The following is a 22,796-nucleotide window of genomic DNA, read 5'->3' on the forward strand; positions in this document are numbered from 1 at the left end:
GAAAGGAAAAGAGGAGCGAAAGATGATAAATGATGATGGTGTGGCCAAGGTGGCTCGTGAAATGAACAAAGGCTTAGCCAGCAGCAGACCACAGGGAGCAGAAGGTGCTTCACAGACCCACACCAGCTCAGACCCAACTCATAGATAAGTGCGTGCTAGATTTACTAGGTGTTATTCATAATTCAGATATCTTAAACTGGCAATGCTTGCTTGAAGGCTCGGGTTTGTTGAGTAATAATAAATTCTGATAAAGCATCCAGAACTGGTATCAGAGGGTGACACGATACAATGAAGTCCCAGCGCACATAATAATGTTATTACCTAACAACATCCTCCTTGTCTTCAAAAGAAATCACCTCAGTTAGGAAGTGCTGATGTATCATAGATAGTTTAAATATTTCTTACACTAAAACCCACTTAACCTCACGTCTTTGGTTTTGCAAACAACAAAAGAAAAAAGCGTTATTATTCTCTACAGGTTCAGACCAGTTGAAATAATCAATCATTGTTGGTTAAACAATCATCGAGGACAAAAATACCCTTTAAACCCCCCCCCCCCCAGAAAATCAATTATTTCAACCGTGCTGCGGGAGACATAATTCTAGTGTTTTTAATCAGTCCTTTCTGTATTCAATGAATGCTAATCACGAAAGCAGCTGACTCCCTGTGGACTGGTAAGGATAGTGTTGTGTCAGTAAGAGATAAGATTTTTGCTTGCTAACAGGAGACAATAATTACTCAGAGGACACTGTGATGTTGGAACAAAAACATTTGTTGTTGAACATCCGTGCAGTTACACGGAAACTATTTTTAGTCAAGCTTTTAATGAAAAAATAAATAAAATGAAATCCTATTATGCATGACTCTTCTCTGGTAAGCAATGCCTTTTTCAAAAATGTCTAAATATAAACTCTGTGGAAAAAACTGAGATATATTTCAAAGTAAGCGCTACAGCTGAACAACATGCAGAAGCAGTATTTCTTGACAGAGCGCTTGCTCACATGTTAAGGCTATAGCATGGGTGATGTGGTACGCCCTGGACAGGTCTTTAGTACTGTACAAGGGCAAGACAGAGAGACATAGAAACAAAACACACACAGAGACACACATACATTTGGACCTGCTGTCAATTTAGAATCATTAAGATAACCTAATAAACATGCGTTTGGACTGCGATAGGAACCACAGGTATCCCAGTCAAGAGATGGCCTTAAATTAATGCACAAGGTTGTTTGTTGGTAGCTGATTTGTGTTGTTTCTGTTTCTCTGTGCTTTATGTTTCCAACTCAGAACCCAGAAGACAACAGCAGTACACCTGGTGGTCCCTAGCGCTGTCTGTCTATATAATGAATTTGAGTTGTTTAAGAGTGAGTGCTTCCAGGAGTTGAATGCTGATAGACAGGTCATGCCACAGGCCCGCACAGGCCACCTGGGACTGTGTGTTTATTTCAAGACATGCAGTCAAAAGTTTCTAATTAAATGTTCACTTGTAGACAAACAGCCTGTTTACTGCTTAATTCGCAGCCTTCAGCGGTGCAGGCACAAAGTGGGAACAAGCACATAACATTGTCAGCTGTTACTCTTGGCCTGAGCTGTTCACAGTCACTAAAGACTCCAACACTGGCAGCAGGTACATGAGGACACAGGAGAACATGTGGAAATAAAGAGACAAGCGCACACAGCAATAAACCAGCCTTGACCTTTCTGAGTTTCGTTGCTCAGTTAAAACTGAACTAATATTTTTTTTAAACTTTGAAATTCACCATTCTGTGGTTTAATGTGTGTAGGAAATGAATTTGCTTCCAGTTACAATTACCTTCTTAGTCAGTGATGAATGATTTTGGGAAGTGTTTTGGTGACTATGAAATAACTTACAACTGGTTTTTTTAGGTGCTAAACTAAATTAAATTAAGTGCTTTATAAATTTTAAGCCTGTTCCCAATAAGTGTCATAAATGAAAATTAAAATTTGGAAGCATTTGTAGATAAACATCTGCCTGAGAAGCCTGCTTTAAGTGACAAAAGAGAATAAAAAGGCTTTTAAGTTAGCTCTCAGTCACACAAGCCTAGAGACCAGCTATCAACTCCCTGGCAACTATTGGTCACTAGGGAAAGATGTGTATTCACTGACCAGTTAGTGAGTGGTTGCTGACAGTCCCTAGGTGACACTGGTCACAAAGAGGTACATGGTGCTGAACCATAACCCTTCTTGCAATTGTTTTGGATCATAGCAGATTGCCACAGTAGCTCCTAGTTTACATGGAAGACTGACTTGTTTGCAGACACTTGCTAAAGAGTGTTCAAAATAAAAGCTCTTCCTTTTAACCTTTATGTTAAAGGCAAACAAAGGAGACAGGAAAGGAAAGGAGACAGTTTCACTACCACCCAGGAAGTAGTTGGCGAGCATTTGCAGATAAGTTGATGTCTTCCATGCAAACTGTATGCAATCACAGCAAACTTCCAAAGCAATCGCAAGAACATTTCTGGTGCAGCACTGTATTCATATTTCCGACCAATTTGACTTAGCAACATACAGCAACCTCCAGCAACAACTCATCAATCGGTCAGGCAATAGATATTTTTCTCTAGTGACCAGTGGTTGCCATGGTGTCGCCAGTCGATCACCGGGCCTATGTGATTGAGGCCTTACCAGTTTCTAAGTAAGCACAGTCACAGTTAAATTTACTTGATAATGATAATTTTCATACAGTAACTGAATGTGTTTCGTTTTTCTCATAGGAATATGACCCCCTTTCATACAATGTGTTCAGGGCGGTATGTCGTTACAATTCTTCTTTATTGGTGGTCAGAATATTCAAACATGGAAAGAGGACGGCATTTTTAGTCTGCGGTTAAGTCAGCAGCAGAAACAGTTTGATCTAGGTCTGTGTGAAGACATTTTAATATGTATATAAAGTGCTACTGGGCTTTTTGAAAATTAGTAGCTAACCTTCAGGAACCAAAATGTTACGGTTGAAAATTTCTGCAAACTGGTGAGAGAGTGATTCAAGTGTTGAAAGCAACCCCTTTGGTTGGGGTATTGATATTTCCAGTGCCTGTTTTATGCATCATATTAAACTTCAAATCCATTGTGCTACATTTCATGCCATAACTCTTCATTGCTGCCTAAAATCCCAAACACTTGTGCCGGGTTTGTTTAGTTCAGTGTAAGCAAAACCAAGCAAAGCTGAATAATTAGGAGTCTTCTTAACAACAGTGACGCAGAATATGAAGACAGGCGATTGTAATTGCAGAGCAAAAACATCTGCTTTTGTAAATAATGCATAAAAGATGGTAGCAGAGATGGCAAGAAAGCAAATTTCTGCAATGTGCTGCAATGTCAAAGTGAAGAGAAAAGAAGAGAAAGGAAGAGAAAAGCAAGTCTTAATATGAAGCCACTTTTCCTGCACTTACTGCCTGTGTGTTAGAGATGACTTTACGAACACAATATTTACTTTTCAAGGTCAGTTCACTCAGTTTTTGAGCACAACTTTTTATATTTTCAAGTCCTGTGTGTCACACCTTTCCCAGTGTCTCAGTACATGTGGGTTAAGCTGTATAGACCAAAGGAGACCAGACCTTATTTAGCTACAGAAGGAGCCTGGGTCCATTTCCGGCCTGAATATGTTTATTCAGTTCTAGGGACTCTTTGGCTGTAATCAGCTTGCATAAATCTCTTTGATGATAGCCACTAGAACATCTGCTGGAGCAATAAAAAAAATCGAGGGAGGCAATAAAATGTCTGGCTGAACATATGTTAATGGAAATGTGAGTTGTTCTGAAAAGTTTGTCTCAAAGTAATTGCCGCAATGTAACTATGTCATTTATAAATTCTTGTAAGGATCACTGAATGTAGCCCAGCTGATATTGTTATTCCGTGTTTGCAGTTTGATGATCATCTCAGAGCATGATGAGCTTACCTGGCTGTTGGAGTGACAGAGTGCTAAGGCAGTTCTGTCCTTCACCCAGGATTCCACCCACCTCCACCCACCCCCCATCTTGCTCTCTCCTGCAGTACTTCTTGTTCTTTTCATTACCTTCACACAGCCACAAACACACAAGTTCACGCACAGTGTCCACCTTTGCCTATAAAATCAGGGCTGAAAGGTCCAGTGGTTTGTCACAGCTTTGTATTTGTTCATTGAGTTTGTGTGTATAGTTATCTGTGCTTGGAGAGACGAAATAACCATAATCACTAATCAACAGTGAGGACATGTTATGTTACCTTTCTAAAGTAATCGGGACCATTTAAAGGTGTCTTCATACCCACTAAATCCTTTACAAATATCATGCTACATTTATGTATTAAAAGAAAATTATTGCTATGTTTTAATAGGCAGCCAAACTATATTTTGTAGGCATTTTTCAACAAAAAATTTATTTTAGCCATATTTAAGCTGTGGGGTTCTCCAGCTCTTGTTTCTAAAAAGAGAGCCAGAGTTTCTTGAAGTAAAGATGGACAGAGGTTGAAGGATCTGCCAAAAACTGCAATTACAAAGTGTGGAATAATTTCAGAATAATGTTCATCAACATACTGTTTTGAAGACATTAAATATCTTTTCAGTTACAATACATAACGTCGTCAACAGATTCAGACAATCCCTGTGCGTGAGGGACGCAGGCGAAAATCATTATTGGATGCCCAAAATCGCTGCATGGGCCGTGCATTGAGAAAAGCATCTGGAAAAGCGCTGTTAATGCTTAAAGGTATATACAGGTGTTAGAGCAACAGATGGTGCAGTTTAGATGACATCTTTATCAGGGTCAGCCTTACATATTTCAGCAAGACAGTACTAAACTGCATATTGCATCTATTACAACAGCATGATTGTGTAGTAGAAAAGTCCAGGAGATAAACCGACTGCCTGCAGTGCAGAGCTTTCACCAATGGAAATCATTTAGAGCATCATGAAACAAAAAATATAGCAGAGAATATCCAGGACTGTTGAGCAGCTGCATTATTAGGATGTAGGGTATTATATTACCCTATATTAAACAAGAATGGGACTACATTCCTCTCCCAACGGTTCAGCAGCTGCTCTCCTTAGTTCCCCCATGTTTACAAACTGCTGTTCCAACTTTTTTAAGATATGTTGAGCCAATATTTTTCTTAAAATGTTCTCATTTTAACATTTGGCTTTTCTATATAAAGTTGTGAATAAAATAGGGGTTTATGAGATTTGCAAATAATTGCACTCTGTTTTTATTTACATTTTAGTTAATGTCCCAGCTTTGAAGAAATAGCTGTGAAACGAGTCATGCTTTATTAAAGATTACCGTCATGCAGGTTTATGCACATGTAGCGGTTTAAATCAAGCATAAAGATGATGTCATCACTCGGAGCTCTGACACAGGTTTATATGTTAACTCTGAACAGAGCAAAAAGCAGGTGTCAAGTGTGTGCCAAGTTTTTCCACTGTGAATCAAGCACACGTCATACACAACCTGACCAGTTGCATGTCAGCTTATACAAGCAAAGCACAAAGCTTGCAAGCAATGAGGTATTCACTAGACTGCCACTGTCGCTGTGGAACAACACATGTGGTGTATTTCTGTCAGGCTTGAGGATTGTAAATACTTTTTAAGAATATATGTTGGCTGCGTGTTAAAGCACACTTTGAATATCAAATGTGTGGCTTCTGTTGGTGTAGAGCAGGGATGTCAAACTCAATTTACATGGAGGTACATATACAGGGACACATAATTGTTCTTAACAAACATTTTTTAACCAAATTTTTGGTAGCACTTTCTTTGGTAAAGTGGTAATAGTAGGGTAACAAGGCAGAACCAAGAACGCAATAACATGGTTATTACCACTCAATTACCTGTGGTAGTTTATTTGTAATGAGCACGAAACAGAGCTGCAAAATGCAAAACCACCTGTTTCTATTTAATAACATATTTTTAACATATTAAAGGAAACTTCACTCCACTTTTACCTGGAAACAAATGTGGTAGTGAAAAACACGAACTCTTTTGCTTTGTTGTGGTATAAATGGCTGTGGGGGAGGTCTTTATTAGAAAAAAATAAAGTTAGGTTTAGGTTAAACTTACAAGTAATTTGTTAATATGACTGACTTCTCTTTTGAGAACAAAACAATAAATAAATAAATAAATAATAGATAGTTGTCTGCTTCAGTGTATCACTGTAAAAATAGCTATTTAAAAATTGCATAATATGTTGCTCTGAACACACTTGTCATACATACAGATGCAAAACAGCTCTTAGAATCTGAGGTTACAATATGGAGCCAACATTTTTTAGTTTCCAAAGCTGCCCTTCCCCACTTTAGTGCGGTGTCATTTTTCATGCAATACAACCTGTATTATTAAAGCAGAAGCCACTGCACATAAACCTAAAGGGTGTGTCCTACTCCATTTAAAAACAAAGTCCAAGGATTGTCCCTGCATGTGTTAGGCTAAGCTGGAAATTAACCAAAAGTAATGACATTATCTATGCAGCATAATCATTAATTATCTATTCATTTTATTATAATTATCTCCCCTCCTTCATGTCCCTTACATCTCAGCAGAAAAAGCAATTAAAGCAACACCATGTTTTATGACAGCCACATGAGAAGAACAGTAGGGGCCTTTCACATTTACAGCGTATCGCTTTGTCACAGATATGACTTTGCCGAGTGGCTCATTGCTGTGATTGTAAAAACAACTGCAGTCTGGGAGCTTTAGTGGTGTCTTAGGCCAAACTGTTTGGACTTGGTATATTTGCCAGATTTTAGGGATCACTGCGTGTGCTGAGGGGAACAAAGATGGGATCTGAAGGAGCGCTAGAGTAAAATTGAATTTTTTTGTGCTATTTTTAGAAAAGGTTTAGAGGGTATGCATTTTCGATCGATTTTTATGAGCGAGGAAGCCTTTCCCAAATCATCTAGTCCTCTTGACGTGTGTCTGGCTGAGTTAATTGTGTGAGAGTGGTGTGGATGGGTGCCTGTAGATTGGATAATTGATCCATTTTGTGGGTGTGAAAACCACCCGCAGAGCAGGGTGAAGATATGGCTTCAGAAAGCATTCACAATGCTGTATCCTCCCCCGCTGCTAACCACGGTGCAGCACGGAGCTGCGGAATTCCAGGAGCTGAATCCCTGCTGAGGGCTGGGGAACAATTTGGATGCATTGCTTTCAATTTCAGTCAGAACTGTCTCAATGGAATTGCCAGTACATCTTCATATAAGATGTACGCGGCTCAGCTGGCTGGAGTGTTCACGCACATCTTCAACCTTTCCCTCTCTCTGGCTGTAGTCCCAGCCTGCTTCAAAATGGCCACCATCGTCCCTGTACCCAAATCCTCCACCATCTCCTCATTGAACGACTGGCGACCTGTAGCCCTGACCCCCATCGTAAGCAAATGCTTCGAGAAGCTGGTCAGGGACTTCATCTGCTCTGCACTACCCGACTCACTGGACCCTCTACAGTTCGCATACCGCCACAACAGGTCCACTGATGATGCCATAGCCCTGACACTACATACTGCCCTGTCACACCTGGAGAAGAGAGACACGTATGTGAGAATGCTGTTTGTAGATTACAGCTCAGCATTCAATACCATCGTTCCCTCGAAGCTGGACAGGAAACTGCAGGATCTAGGACTGAGCAGCTCCCTCTGCAGCTGGATCCTTAGCTTCCTGTCTGACAGATGCCAAGTGGTCAGACTGGGCAGCATCACCTCATCCCCCATCACACTGAACACTGGTGCTCCACAGGGGTGTGTACTGAGCCCTCTCCTATACTCACTCTACACCTACGACTGCACGGCCACTAACAACTCCAACATCATTGTGAAGTTTGCGGACGACACTACAGTGGTGGGTCTTATCACCAACGGTGATGAGACGGCTTACAGGGAGGAGGTCAGCGCCCTGACCCACTGGTGTCAAGACAATCAGAATCAGAATCAGAATACTTTATTGATCCCTGGGGGAAATTATTTTTTGTTACAGTGCTCCATTTTAAACCAACATTAAGACAAGACAGACAATACACTAACTAAGAATAGTACAATATATACATATATATACATACATACATACATAAGTCACTCATAAATAAATATTTGGAAAAGAAACATGTGTAGTTGTAGCAGCAAACAGTGTGTTAAGTGGATGCGTTGTACAGGGAGATGGCCACAGGCAGGAATGATTTCCTGTGTCGTTCAGTGGTGCTTTTCGGTAATCTCAGTCTCTCACTGAACGAGCTCCTGTGACTGACCAGCATGTCATGGAGTGGGTGGGAGGTGTTATCCAACATTGTCTTTATCTTGGACAGCATCCGCCTCTCCGACACCACCTTGAGGGAGTCCAGCTCCATCCCCACAACATTGCTGGCCTTACGGATTAGTTTATTAAGTCTGTTGGCATCTGCGACCCTCAGCCTGCTCCCCCAGCATGCAACAGCATAGAGGATCGCACTGGCCACAACAGACTCATAGAAAATCCTCAGCATTTTCTGGCAGATGTTGAAGGACCTCAGTCGCCTCAAAAAATAGAGACGACTCTGGCCCTTCCTGTAAAGTGCTGTGGTGTTTTTAGCCCAGTCCAGTTTATTGTCAATGTGTACTTCAAGGTATTTATAGTCCTCCACAATGTCAACACTGACCCCCTGGATTGAAACAGGGGTCAAGTGTTTCCTGGTCTTCCTGAAGTCCACGATCAGTTCCTTGGTCTTTGCCACGTTGAGCTGCAGATGATTCTGCTCACACCACGTGACAAAGGAGTCGACCACAGCCCGGTACTCTGTCTCATCATCCCTGCTGATGCATCCAACCACCGCAGAGTCATCAGAAAACTTCTGAAGATGGCAGGTCTCTGTGCAGTGGCTGAAGTCTGTGGTGTAGAGGGTGAAGAGGAAGGGGGAGAGGACAGTCCCCTGTGGTGCCCCTGTGTTGCTGATTACCTTGTCAGACACACACTGTGGGAGACGTACATATTGTGGTCTTCCTGTCAGGTAATCAACAATCCAGGACACCAGAGAAGCATCCACCTGCATCGCTGCTAACTTATCACCCAGGAGGGTCGGCCTGATGGTGTTGAAAGCACTAGAAAAGTCAAAAAACATGACCCTCACAGTGCTCGCCGGCTGGTCCAGATGGGTGTAGACACGATTGAGCAGGTAGATGATGGCGTCCTCAGTTCCGAGACGAGGCTGATAAGCGAACTGAAGGGGATCCAGGTGTGGTCTTACTATGGGTCGCAGCTGGTCCAGGATGAGCCTTTCCAGGGTCTTCATGATGTGGGAGGTCAGTGCCACGGGCCTGTAATCCTGGGGGCCACTGGGACATGGCGTCTTTGGTACAGGGACGAGGCATGATGTCTTCCACATCACCGGGACCCTCTGCAGACTCAGACTCAGCATAAACAGTTTATGAAAGACTCCACACAGCTGGGGGGCACAGGTCTTGAGGACAAGGGGACTCACTCCGTCTGGTCCAGCAGACTTGCCTGAGTGAAGTCTCCTCATTTGCATCTCAACCTGGTATTGAGTGAAGGTGATGGGTGGGGGAGGGGTGTCAGGAATCTCACAGGAGGCAACATGTGAAGAGAGAGGCTGGCACAGTGGTGTGGCTCTGGATTCCAGGCTGACTACAGGTGAGGTTGTGGGGGTGGGAGCAGACACTGTGGTGTCGAATCTATTGAAAAACAGATTCAACTCATTGGCTCTATTCTCACCTCCCTCAGTTCCCCTGCTGTTGGTTGGCCTGAATCCAGTAATGGTCTTCATGCCCCTCCACACCTCTCTCATGCTGTTCTGCTGGAGTTTCCAGCAGAACAGCACAAGCATCTCACCCTCAACGTCGCAAAGACAAAGGAGTTGATAGTGGACTTCCGGAGGTGCAGAGAAGTACACACCCCCATCACCATCAACAGCGCTGCTGTGGAGAGAGTGAGCAGCTTCCGGTTCCTTGGTGTACATCTGGCTGAGGATCTTACGTGGTCAGTACACACAAACAAAACAGTGAAGAAGGCGCAGCAGCGCCTCTTCTTTCTCAGGAGACTGAAAAGATTCGGCATGAGCCCCCGCATCCTCAGGACCTTCTATCACTGTGCCATTGAGAGCATCCTCACTGGATGCATCACCACCTGGTATGGCAACAGCACCGCCTACAACTGCAAAGCTCTCCAGCGAGTAGTGCGGTGCTCTGAACGGATAATTGGAGGTGAGCTTCCCTCCCTCCAAGACATCTACAGGAAGCGGTGCCTGAGGAAAGCGGGGAGGATCATCAAGGACTCCAGTCACCCCAGCCATAAACTGTTCAGACTGCTTCCATCAGGAAGGAGGTTCTGCAGCATCCGGTCCCGTACCAGCAGACTGAGAGACAGCTTCTTCCATCAGGCCATCAGACTGCTGAACACTTCATAGACACCTCAGCTTCACTACTGGAACTTTAACATTATGCACTCCATACTGTACAGTAATGCCACTGTTTTGCACATGTCTCAACTCTGTATATTTTATTTTATATATTTTATTTATTGTTTACTCTATTTAATTTGTAAAATATGTGTATACACACACACACACACACACACACACACACACACACACACGTAGAAAAATATTTAGTATACACATCCAGAAATGCATATACTATTATATATTGTACATATATTTATTAGTTTCAGATGTAGCCATTCTTGTATTTTGCTTGTTTACATTATTGTATTTTGCACAACTCTGTTGCTTGTGAAGCTCGCACACAAGAATTTCACTCACATGTGCTGTACCAATGTACCTGCACATGTGATGTGACAATAAAAAGTGATTTGATATAAGACTTCTAATACAAAAAAATAAAAAATAAAATAAAAAACTAAATATGTAAAAACTCACCCCTTCATAAATTAATCCAACACAATCTGTGGCTATACAAACACACCGTGGGAACTGCAATACTTGTGTGAATTATGAATTTGCATTTCACAAACACAATGCAGTCACCTCCCACGACACCGGGCAGCTTCTGAATGTGCAGCGTTTTCCGCTGAAATGTATTTTCGAAATTTTGGCTGGGTATTTATCAAAGAGTGTCACCGCATTGTTGTGTCAGTCTGCCCCGGCTCATAAAGGATATTTTGCTTCCACATGTTTAAAGTTTCTGCCGCAACAAGGTCCCAAAATGCCTTTGGAAAGTGCCGGCGGGTGTACGCATATGAGAGCGAAAGAGCAACAGAAGCAAATGTTTCATGTGAATGGAAACATATTGGGGAGAGGTGATAATTGTGTGTGTACAGAGAGGGAGCACTTGGGAGCTGTGGCAGTGTTCTCTTGGGAGCTGAAGAAAGCAGAGAGATGGATGGGAGAAGAGAGGACTTCAGATTTCTCGCTGACACTGGGTGACAGTGTGCTAGGCAGCATCCCAGGTTTATGTCCTGCTGTCAGCTTTGGATCAGAAACGGCATGAGCACCTCGTGTACCCCAATTACCCAACTGATCTGCCAGTTGACATTATAATTTTCTCTGGGCATGTTCATGTATTGTGGTTTTTAGTCATCTCTGGTCTTCTGCTCCTATCCCCACATGTAGCCAGACAGTCTCTTTATTACATTTTGGTCTTTTAATTCTAGTTTATAGGCTTTATTATAATGTATCTATTGTGGCATATGTGTTGTGCCAATCTACACAACCGGCACCTTCTCAAATTTCCATTTTCATGCTGATTTGCTCCAGGGCTTTCTCACATCGATTCAAACTGGTGTTCTGTTGTGTGTTTTAGTGGCTCGTGTGTGTCAAAGGAATGCAGATTTGAGCCCATTCCTCAGCATGGCGGTCTCAAGGCCATATCATTAGAGTAAGAGGGCTGTAATTAGTGAGTCCATGCATATTAAACAGCACCCTGCATCTCCAGCTCTGACAGCCTTGAATAACAGTGCTCAGTTGTCACTTGCCACCATTAAGTTACTGTCTGGAAGGTTACAGATAGCGCCCCAGAGCATTGTGCTACCAAAAATCTGTTGGGATCTCCACCACTCCCCACACTTAATCTGTGATGCAGAAGATTCAATTATAGCAACATTCAAAGGAGAAGAAAAATTTATTCCACCAAGTACCAGCGAGGATTTTAAAGAGAAGACGACTGGACTACTGAAACAGCAATCATATATGGTACAGTGCTTTACAGTCCCTTATTAAGAGAAAAAAATCTGAAAACCTGCCTGCTCTGTGTGAAAAAGTAACAACCCTCTTTGTTAAATCATCAATTTATACTGATTAACCAGTTAAAGTTCACTAGCAACACCCAGATGTGGTTACTGCCAGACCTGTTACATCTGGTGTAAAACTAACACAGCATTTCATAATAAGAACATCAAACCAACAGTTACACATGGTCGTGCTAGTGTGACGGTTTCTGCTTCAGGACCTGGACGACATGCGGTAATTGATGGAGCCACGAATTCTGCTCTCTACCAGAAAATCCCGAAGGAGAACGTCAAGCCATCAGTTTGTGCCCACCTTTGAATGGATTGAAAAATAAATAAAACATTTTTTTTAATATAAGGTTTTGGAGTGGTCTAGTCAAAGTAACGATTTATATTTGATATTTATGGTCCCCAGGTCTTGAGCCCAGAGTTTTGAGTTTGTGGGTTTAGGATTTCTTTGGGGTTTTGAGAAGGGATTATGTTCTAGTTCTATTTAATCTTCTGTTTATTGTGTAATTCTAGTACATTTGAGTCTCTTTATTATTTGTGCCTGCAGATATTTGTTTAGGATGGTTATACGTTTGTTAGCTTCCTATTTGTGATCTCATTCTGTTCCTCCAGGCAGGTCTTCATGGTTGTTTTCTGTGTCTAGTCCTTATGTTTGAGTTTTTGTCTTAGCACATGTTGTTTCCTGTCTTATTTTGGGAGTCTCTTGTCTGGTGTACCTCGTATTGAGTTTAACTTCCTTTGTCTTGTTATCCTTGATTTGTTCCCACAGTCTTTCCCACTTGTTCCTCTCGACTCTATTTATTTATTGTCAGAGTCTCCCCTCGTCCTTAGTCACATCCTCCTTCTAGGTAGTGTGTTTCCTTGTCCCATGTTTTCCAGAGATTGTGTTTACGAAAGAGTTCAGCATTAAAGCTAAATTTGGATCCACGGCCTGCCTGCTACACTGCCAACCTGTGACACTGATTGAGAGGCTTTGGCGAAAACCCTCCAGTGTGGCTGAATTAAACCAATTCCGCAAAGAAAAGTGGACCAAATTTCCTCTTCAATGATGTGAAAGACTCGTTGCCAGTTATAACAAAGGCTTGTTTGTAGTTCTTGCTGCCAAGGGTTGCACAACCAGTTATTATGTTTAGGAGGTAATTACATTTTCACACAGGGCCAGGTAGCTTTGGAAAACTTTTTTCCTCTTAATAAATGAAATCATCATTTAAAAACTGCATTTTTATTTATGCAAAAAAGAAGCCAGGCACACAGATTCATGGGTCTGTGTGTTAGTTTGTTATACAGATACGCTGGCCCGTAATATGCAGAAAATGAAGACGCTTCGTTTGACTTGATGCTTTTCAAATTAAGTTGCTTGTTACTAATAAAATTGCTTGACTGTATAGGAGACCATTGATGTAGCATTTTAGTCAGAGCCACATGTGGGAAATAAATTAAAACTGGAATTGAGCTGTCAGTGGTTTCATCTTTCAGTGTGTAAGTGTCCAACTGTGTTTTCTTCAAATATTTTCTTCAAATATTTCTTAACTCTGCCGACTTTCATGTACACATAATCAAATAGCATCTTTTGGGGTCAAAGGACCTGGTGTAGAGGCACTTATAATTTACATACAGATACATACACACTGCCAAGTATCAGCAACGCAGGTAGCTCTTTAAATAAGACAGAATGCTACATGTTGCTGTGTTCAGTTTTGCAGGACATCCACTGCAAAGTGTGGATAAAAGAGTTGAATATGAAAATATATTTCCAGATGAAGTAGCTGACAAGTTCTGTTAGCTCAGACCTTCCCAAAGTGTGGGGCCCGCCCCCTAGGTGGGGGCGCAGAGCCATTGCGGGGGGGGGGATTAAAAGGAAAAAACAAAACAAAAAAAACAACGCTTCGGCACTGCTAACACGGGGCGCCTCCACTAGCGCAAATCAGGAGATGAAGCATAGCTGAATATGTTTCCAAACCAACTTCATTCTGAGGCAAAGACTAGAAAATATGGTGAAGCATATCTGCCCTTTGATTTCACCGGCACAAGTGCCGAGGTAGGTCTCCCCTGCATAATTGGTTTTCCCTTCCTCGGGAGCAGCGCTGGGCTCTTCAAATCACGGACAAACAGTATCCCACATTCTTGATTTTTAGTTCACAAACACTTCTCATAATGACTAACTACTCCTGACATTTTGGAGATGTTAGCTCTTTATACAGTAAAGTTACAGTGGGATACAAATAACATCAGGCGGATCCTGCCACAATTTGTTCCCCCTGTTCAAATCACAGACAAACAGTATCCAACGGTTGTTTATGTTTTTGAACCCATTTTGCACAGAGAGGCATTTTTTGACAAATGTATTGACAGCAATGTTGAATATTATTACACAGGAAAAAAACAACTACACTTAAAATAATCACACCGTGACGCCTCTGCCTTTGTAAATGGAGGGACAGTAACTGTGTGTGTATGTAAGCGTGTAAAAACTGAAGATAGTCAGATTAACAGTATTTCGTCTCTATCTGCCATTCTGCAATTCATGTCATGTAAACAATAAGGTGGTGCACAGCGTGACGTGAAAAAAGGCACATACCTTTGACGTTGCATGACGAACTCTGTAGTCCTCGTCCACACCTAAACGCAAAAAAGGAGTTTTAAAAAAAATCTCAGTTTTCGGTGATTTGAAACGCCGTTTACGTGTGGACGAAACAGCTGCGTTTTCAAAATTACCCGTGTAGGTGCGGACGTAGCGTAACAGAGTTAGTAGTTTATTTTATTACTACCTGTAATTTATTGCAGTTTACTTGTATTTGCTTAATTGTTTACTAACATCTGAGGATCTAACATCTGATATGCTACCAGTGTCACAAACAAGCATCAGCAAGCTGTAGTCATTATGATGGCTCACTCACAACTGAGACGCCTGTGGTAACTTTTGTTGCAGCCTCCTTTCACTAAATATTTTACACACACACACACACACACACACACACACACACACACACACACACACACACACACACACACACACACACACACACACACAGACAAATCATACATCCTCTCTTGCTTTCGCTCTCGCTTTCATAAAGAAAGGCGGTCTGTTACGTGACTAAATCAAAGCGGAAATGTCAAACTTTTCTTGGTGAGCCACTATTTTACCTCTCTTTAACATTTTACTGAACTTCCATCAGACAGAGGAAGAAATGCAGGATCCTGGTAATATTTTTGTATAATGAAAAATCAATAGGAGAAATATTTGCAGAAACTGGGGAGCCAAAGAAATGGGCAGAAGAGAAGGATTAAACTGATAATAAAGAAAAAGCCTTCTTCCATATTGTATGGCATCCCATTATAGCAATACTCTGTGCCAGCTCACTCTGTCATTGACTACAGTCCTTGTTAACACCACTGTTAAATCAGAGGTGACAATGGGCTAAAAAAAAGCAACACAAGTTACCCTTTTCAGTAAGTTTGAAGATGAATGAGTATTTCTATGATTACCTACAGAGTTGTTGTAGGTCTAGTGATGAATAGCTTTCTTCATCCTCATGCTTCTCACTCAGATGTTGCTCTAATTGGCTCCCTAATAGAATTCATCACTCAGCACACGCAACAGCATACAGCTCCACCATACTATAAACTCTGCAGCCCCCTCTTTCCCATTTAGCTCATGTCCCAAGGCACATGTGTTGTTTTTGAGTTGCTAAAACTAATAAAGTGGAGGCACATAAATTCTTATTATTCACTGGAAAAAATGACAACAGTTTTACAACATTTCACTATCAAAAGTGAATAAAGAGGCTTATAAGTATTTTGTTATTGATTTACTCCTAAGTGCTAATTAAACACTTTCATGCCTTGTTATTGTTCAGTCTCATATGATTTCTAGTTAAATGTACCTTTACCGAATGTAACAGGGTGGGCTTTTGAGGCTGGATTTACAGTGAGGCAGACCAAGACAAGTATAGTGGAATGAGGCATTTATTCACAATATAGCTGTCCTCACAAAACCATTCACTCATCTAACGACAACTACATACTTTCAGCTGTCACAGGCTAAACCATAATTCAATTAACAGGTGAGAAACACCCTGGAGAGGACACAGGAAAGAAAGGTAACTGATCACATCTTACAGTCATTTTGCACCACCTTTATTTCTAGATTTTCACACACACTTGCATTAATTCTCCTTACTGATAGACCTTATTTGCTCTCAACCACAACCTCTCCCTTTCACAGACAACCACCACATTTCTTGATGAGGAGCAACTGTGCAGGACCTGGAACAAAGGCTACCAACTGATTTTAAAATACACAATAAATATTCAATAAATAATTAAACTTTTTGTGTGCAAATGTTCTTCAAGTGCAAATCTATGCTTAAAGTGCGATGCTAAAAAAGGTGCTTTTTAGTAAAGTGAAAGGTCCTCATAAGGTACTATACAAATTATAATATACATAGTAGTAAGGGAGTCATCTTCCTTACACTGAAAATGGAATTGCCACGTGTTTCTGCAATCTCCTCAAAACTGATCCTGAGGTTACCAGGTTAAAGATTGTGTAAAAGCATCACAGGTAATACTGTTTTATGATGTGCACAATATCACTTATGGTTGCACAGTATGGCTGACAAAATGCAAAAGCAGAAAAGTAATAGACCAAATGCTGAAAATTCAAATCAAGATACATTTTGGGCTGGAGAAATATCATAAGTAACTGTAAGATTTGACTTTTGATTAATTAATTTAATAAATTTCTCTGTGTATCCTTGTGGATCCAAAACACGTTTGACCAGCAGCATCTTGCCTCCTCTCCAGCTGCTGGGATCTTGTTCACCTCTGTTGCAGTTTGTCAGAGAGCTTCATCCGGAAGCTCAGAGAACATCATCTTCTTTCTGAAGGAACTCCCTCTGCCCATCTTTCCTTCAGTATCACCATGCTATTTGTTTTCTGTTGTTCTCTGGCCCTACTGATCAGCTTGTCCTTTTTGCTGAGGAGATTTTCAAGTTGGCTGCCTTTTTTGTTTCTGCCACCCACCTTCCACACGCTGGGATCTTTGTATTCAATAGCAGAGGCTCTTGCCCCGCTCAGTTGAAGAGAGGTGACCTGCTCAACTGTCAACTTTCTCCAGAGAAGAGAGATGGTGGATAAGAAAGCTAATATTCTCATTTGCCTTGTGGAGGCCACACTTTAGCTTTCTGCTCTCATGTTCACTGACAGACAGACAGCTTCTCCTGCAAGGTTTTATTTTCCTAAGAATTGTTGTTTGGCACTTTTCTAAGCTGCTCCTTTCTATTGGACCATTTCTTTCCTCAACAGTTTATCTTCTGCTTTTATCTTATTTACGTGCATCTCCTCATGTCTTCCACTGTCTAAATTATTGCAGAGGAATACATTCCTGCATCTATATATTACAGAATAAGAATTGTATTATCAAACTGATAATGGAAACAATGATAATTGATTGTAGGAGGTAGTTATTATGCTAGCCACGTGCAGGTATGTATCCACCTAATTAAGGAACCCATCGGCTACAGTTTGATGACACTACAGGCAAAGGCAATATCTAAGGGTTTCCAAAATGAATGCAAAATTACCATCAGATGATAGTATGACAAGACTTTTTTTAAAAACTAAAAATGTGTGTAAACGTACTGCTGAATTGTATCTGCTGTGCCTCCTGGTTTTAGCAGCTTTTCCTGCTGACTCTGCTCTTATGGCTGACAAATTGGAAATAATCCAATGAGGAGAAAACATGAAGAGAAAAGATCTAGCTCATAGGCCGATTGAAAGTGGTCTTGAAATCTGTGAAAGCTGCTAAAGTTTTTATTATTATTATTATTATTATGCAACTTCTAGCCACTGTATAATTAGGTCCATGTAAAACTGCACTGGTATCCATCTCATTTGATTTTGTGGTAAACTTCATGCTGCGAGCTAATGAAAACAAATTTTCTACCATCTGTTTAACATCTGTTGAGCAGCTCTTGTAGGTATAATGTGTAGGTGGCTCAGTACGTTTGTCCTTATAGTGTGTATTTCCAAGCAAAAACCCCCTTTATGAGTTTGGAGGCCAGCATATTATTATCTTTGTTAGATACTTTAAAGCTGTTTTGGACTTAATGTAAATATATCCAGTTGTAATCTAAAGTTAAGAAGTAGCAAGGATCTTACTTCAGAGGCCACCTGGGTCGCAGGTAAAAAGTTTTGCATCTTCTGTTTGTATCTTTTTTGCAGGGTAGGATTAGACCGACACAGGTGGAACAGCATGTGCAGCAAACTGTGCTTTCCTAAAATGATGGTGCACTTTGTAGTGATTGCACGGCAACATATGGCTGTAAAAACTATGTGTTTAAAGTTTTCATATTAAGTAATCTTTATAAGTATATCTTTATAACTATGTAATCATTTTACTTTTATGATTAATAATTGTGAATAACTGTGAGTTCATTCTTAGTCTTACTGTAAGTGTAACTCTGCCCAAACGTGGTGCTCTGCCTTAACTTTTTACTTCAGTCCACCTTGGTGTTTTTTAAGCATCCAAACTGTCATACTAGTCTGAGGGAATAATAGTTTCATGTGCTGAAACTTATTGATTCCGAATACCTAAAAATTAACTACAAAAGACCAGCTGATTAGTATTGAAAGTTGTAAAATAAATTAAAAATAGTATAAGCAGTGAGTACAACTTTATAATTTCCACACTGACCAGTTAAAACATGATGATTTCAAGTAACATCTCATACCAGATTATCACATTTGTTGATATTTGTTCTACACAGAGGGAGCAGACCAAACTATCAGGCATAATGAAAAGCCAAGCTAGCTTGCTTGATCCTACTTAATTGCAGAACATTAATTATGCATTTGGAACAACGCTCCATGGTGGGCTACAACGGGTGACAATTGTCCTTTGGATAAAGTATGCAAGACATCATTTACTGCCTACAGTGGGAGTGATAAATAGGCCAACTCCAGCAGCAAGAAATCTGCTGTCATAGGAATAACATGAATCATTAAAACTGACAGTGTGGCATGTATGTTCTGACGCAGTTGTTCAATACAGAAACTGAATCGTGCAACCGTGATATCCTCACCACAGTCCAGCTTTTTTAGGCCACATTTAACAATCGACCTTGCTGTGAACTCAAATGACAAAACAGGCTAGCTGGCATCCTTTGGTTTAGGGCTTCTCTCTTATTTATGGGTCTAATTGCTTGCTCCTCTTCCTCACTGGGAGATAAAATGTTTGAAATTGTGGGCCAAAGCACTGATGTTGTGCTGGCAAACTCAGTTCAGCTTGAAAAGGCCATAAGAAAAAGAAGAAAGAGCAGTAACTTGTGGCATAATCATTACTCTCTGGCTTTTCTTTCTCAGAAACCTCACTCTGTGTCTATTTAATGCTATCAAGACAACAAACCAATGATCAATAATCCAATTGGAAATAAAAGGTAAGTGAGCACCAGAGCTGGGGGGGTGTTTTCTTTTTTGGCTATACAAAGGCCGTGTATGAGCTTAAGGTTAAAACTAGATGATCACCAAGTGACCCTGATGTGTCAGCATCGTACCCCTCCCTCCATTACTTGATAGCTGCATCATCCGACAACCTGCAATGATTATGTTTTTCCCCTGAATTTCCAATTAAACAAAAAGATGCAAGCCTGAAAAAGGCAATAGAAAGTTTTACATGGTTTTAGATGCAGCCTGTATAATAAAGAGCTTCTGTCTTGATGCCATAGAAAAACACTTGAGGACATTTCTAACCCAGCCAATAAAGCCAATGTTGTAACTGCAGACTGTGTTTTGCAACGGTGAATTAGAATGACAATATTAGTCTGCAAAACTAATTACTTTTCATAGATTGTGAAATTTATTCAGTGTTCACAGCGAGAATAATGAATAATTAATTGAGTGATTAGTTAATCAATGTTTTGCTAATTGTGTTTATTAGCTGCTTTATTGATTGTGCCATGTGGAAATGCACTTAATCACACTGCGAATTGTTTTATATACCTTTTAATCTGTTGTAATTATCCAGTGTTCAAAGAATTAATAATGTGACTGGCAAACTTTGCCCTGCCTGCCGGATAAAAGCATCATCTGCAGAGTGAAAGCAACCGAACGTTAAAAATAAGCAAACACCGCCATCGAGCTAGAGACGTCAACATTCTCAAGAGTATGGAGATGAAGACTGACTGGCAGGCTCATCGCTGACTGGCAATCAATGTCTCCTTGCGCTGAACACAGTATTGTCGATCTTTCAAGGCCCAGCAGAAGATTTTCCTCCTCATCTCCCTTCTCCCGCCGCAAAAGAAAAGCTGCAACATGTCATTTGACTGACGGTGATGGTTGTTAGTTGATGGCTCTGTTCAGTGTGAAGGCAAGCCAAAAGCCAAAAGAGGGCTCCTTTTGACCCCTTAAAGCACAAAAAACTGCTTCTCAGCCACTGAAGCCATTTTCCAGTGCTTTAGTGTCAGCAGCACCACCTGCAATTGCAGCAGTGTTGTTCCCACAGTACTCTGATCACCCAGCCTTCCACAGACACACACTAACCTGCTCATCCCACCATCAAAACTGTCACATGTGCATGTAGCTACACTTTCAGTTGTCCTTTTGTATCCTGTAGAACATGTATTGCGTTATTTGAAGCTCTTTTAAGCCTTTTTCATCAAACCTAATTGTAGGTAGTGCTAACCTACAAATACTTAGGTTACAGCTAGCACCATAATTTCATGGACAAAGACCTGCCTTAAATTTTGTACGTAACTCCTGAAAAGCATGTGCTCTATTGGGTTAACATCACTGAATATCTCAAATGGGTTGCTTTTGCAGTTATGTTTTGCGTCATTAACCATCTGACCAGTCAGTGCTGCAGCATTTTGTCTGAAACTGAGCAAAGAGTATAGCCCTGTACACTTCATAATACATCTTGCTACTTCTATCACCAGTCACATCATCAATAAACACCAGTGGTTCAGCTGGCAGCCAAACATGCCCATGCCATAACATTGGCTCCATCATGTTTGACACAAAGCGTGGTGCGCTTCAGATCACGAGCCGCGTCTTTTTTTTTACATATTTTCTGGCAAAGTCAGTTGATTTTGTGTATAACCGGTTGTTTGCACCTTGATGTAAACTCTCTGTATTAGCATTCATGATGGTGTCTCTGATACACCTACTTCCCTGAGAGCGTTCTTGATTTAGTTAGATGCTGTAAAGTTGTTTTTCTTAACCGCAGAACAAACTCTGTTCTCTGCTGTCATTTGCTTTAGTTGCCGTCTGTGTTCTTTCAGACCTTTTGGGGTTGCTGTTGCAGTGCATTCATTGTACCAGACTGTTGATCGGGCCACCCCTAGAGTTTTTGCTATTTCTCTGGATGGATTTATTTCATATCTTATTTAGAAGTAGGGCTGCGCAGTTCATTGAATTCTAATCTTAATCACATTTAAATGATCATGATCAACTGATCTTGGAACTGAATGTTTCACCAATAGAATGCAAAGGAAATGCAGCTGATAATGTCCCTGCATGCGCCAATCACAGCTTCAAACTCCTGCTCCACTGAGCTTGAAGTTTCCTGGATGTAGTCTGAATGAGTAACACTATTACCAACTACTATTTGTCAAATTAATTTTGAGCCAATTCCTAAAAATTTGTGTAAATATTTTGTTAAACCCTTTGGATTAAAGTCCTACACAGAGGAGTCATCAGCAGAAAATTTCACCTAGAAACTCATCACAAAAATCAAAGTTTGAAGTAGTAAAAAAGTAAAATCTTTGAACTATTCTGGAAACAAGTGCAGACAGATGAGGTTAAAATTGAACTATTTTCCCACAGTCAGTTTGGAGAAATGGTAACGCATGTTTAAAATCCCTGTGCAAAATCATTTTTCTTTTTTCTGTCTTCCAGGCTTTCACAGAATCTTCCCGAACTGATACTGCTGTGAATATGGTGCAAATTCAATATATTGTATTGAATACACAACTACTATAAAGTCTCCGATCGTGCTTCCTGCAAACTATTCAGTGGATGGTTCGAGTCGACAGCCTTCTGTAGTTTTTATTCTACATTTCAATGCAAATTCATTCAAGTTTATCAAAGACTTGCATCAGAAGGTTTTATGTAATCCACGTATCATCGGTGAACGGGAGAATTGTTTTTGATGGAGCCTTCTTTTTCTGTTTAAAGGTTTCTGCATACGCCTGCCTAAGGCATAGTTTATGTACTCAGAAATGGAGTCTAAAGCACTATATTGCATTACAAGCAGTAATCACCACAATGAAAGATCTTTTTGCAGTTGTTATTTTTTTTAAACCAGAATTTTTGTTCCCTATGAGTTGTTTCCATAACTCCTTAAATAACAGGGAGTAATGGAGTTATAAAGAGGGTTAATGATACATGAACACCCACTTGAATCCGCTGCAGTGCTGTATTATACTAAGATCCCAAATTAAATATGGTGCACACCAAGCTGCTGATGTGAGAAAAGTTGTAACATTTCTTCACTAAAGTCTTAAGTGACAAAATCACCCAGATTTCAAATTAAAGGAGTGATTTTCTGGAGCTTTAGAGGAAAATCCACCTCTATCCTCCTGTTGAGTGAGGAAAGCCTGCTGCAAATGAAAGAGTTCTCTCTTGAAACCAGGCA

This window comes from Rhamphochromis longiceps, linkage group LG9 (genome assembly GCF_057381845.1).
Source record: "Rhamphochromis longiceps isolate RC_006_pf linkage group LG9, R_longiceps_female_GT1.1, whole genome shotgun sequence".
NCBI classification, from domain to species: domain Eukaryota; kingdom Metazoa; phylum Chordata; class Actinopteri; order Cichliformes; family Cichlidae; genus Rhamphochromis; species Rhamphochromis longiceps.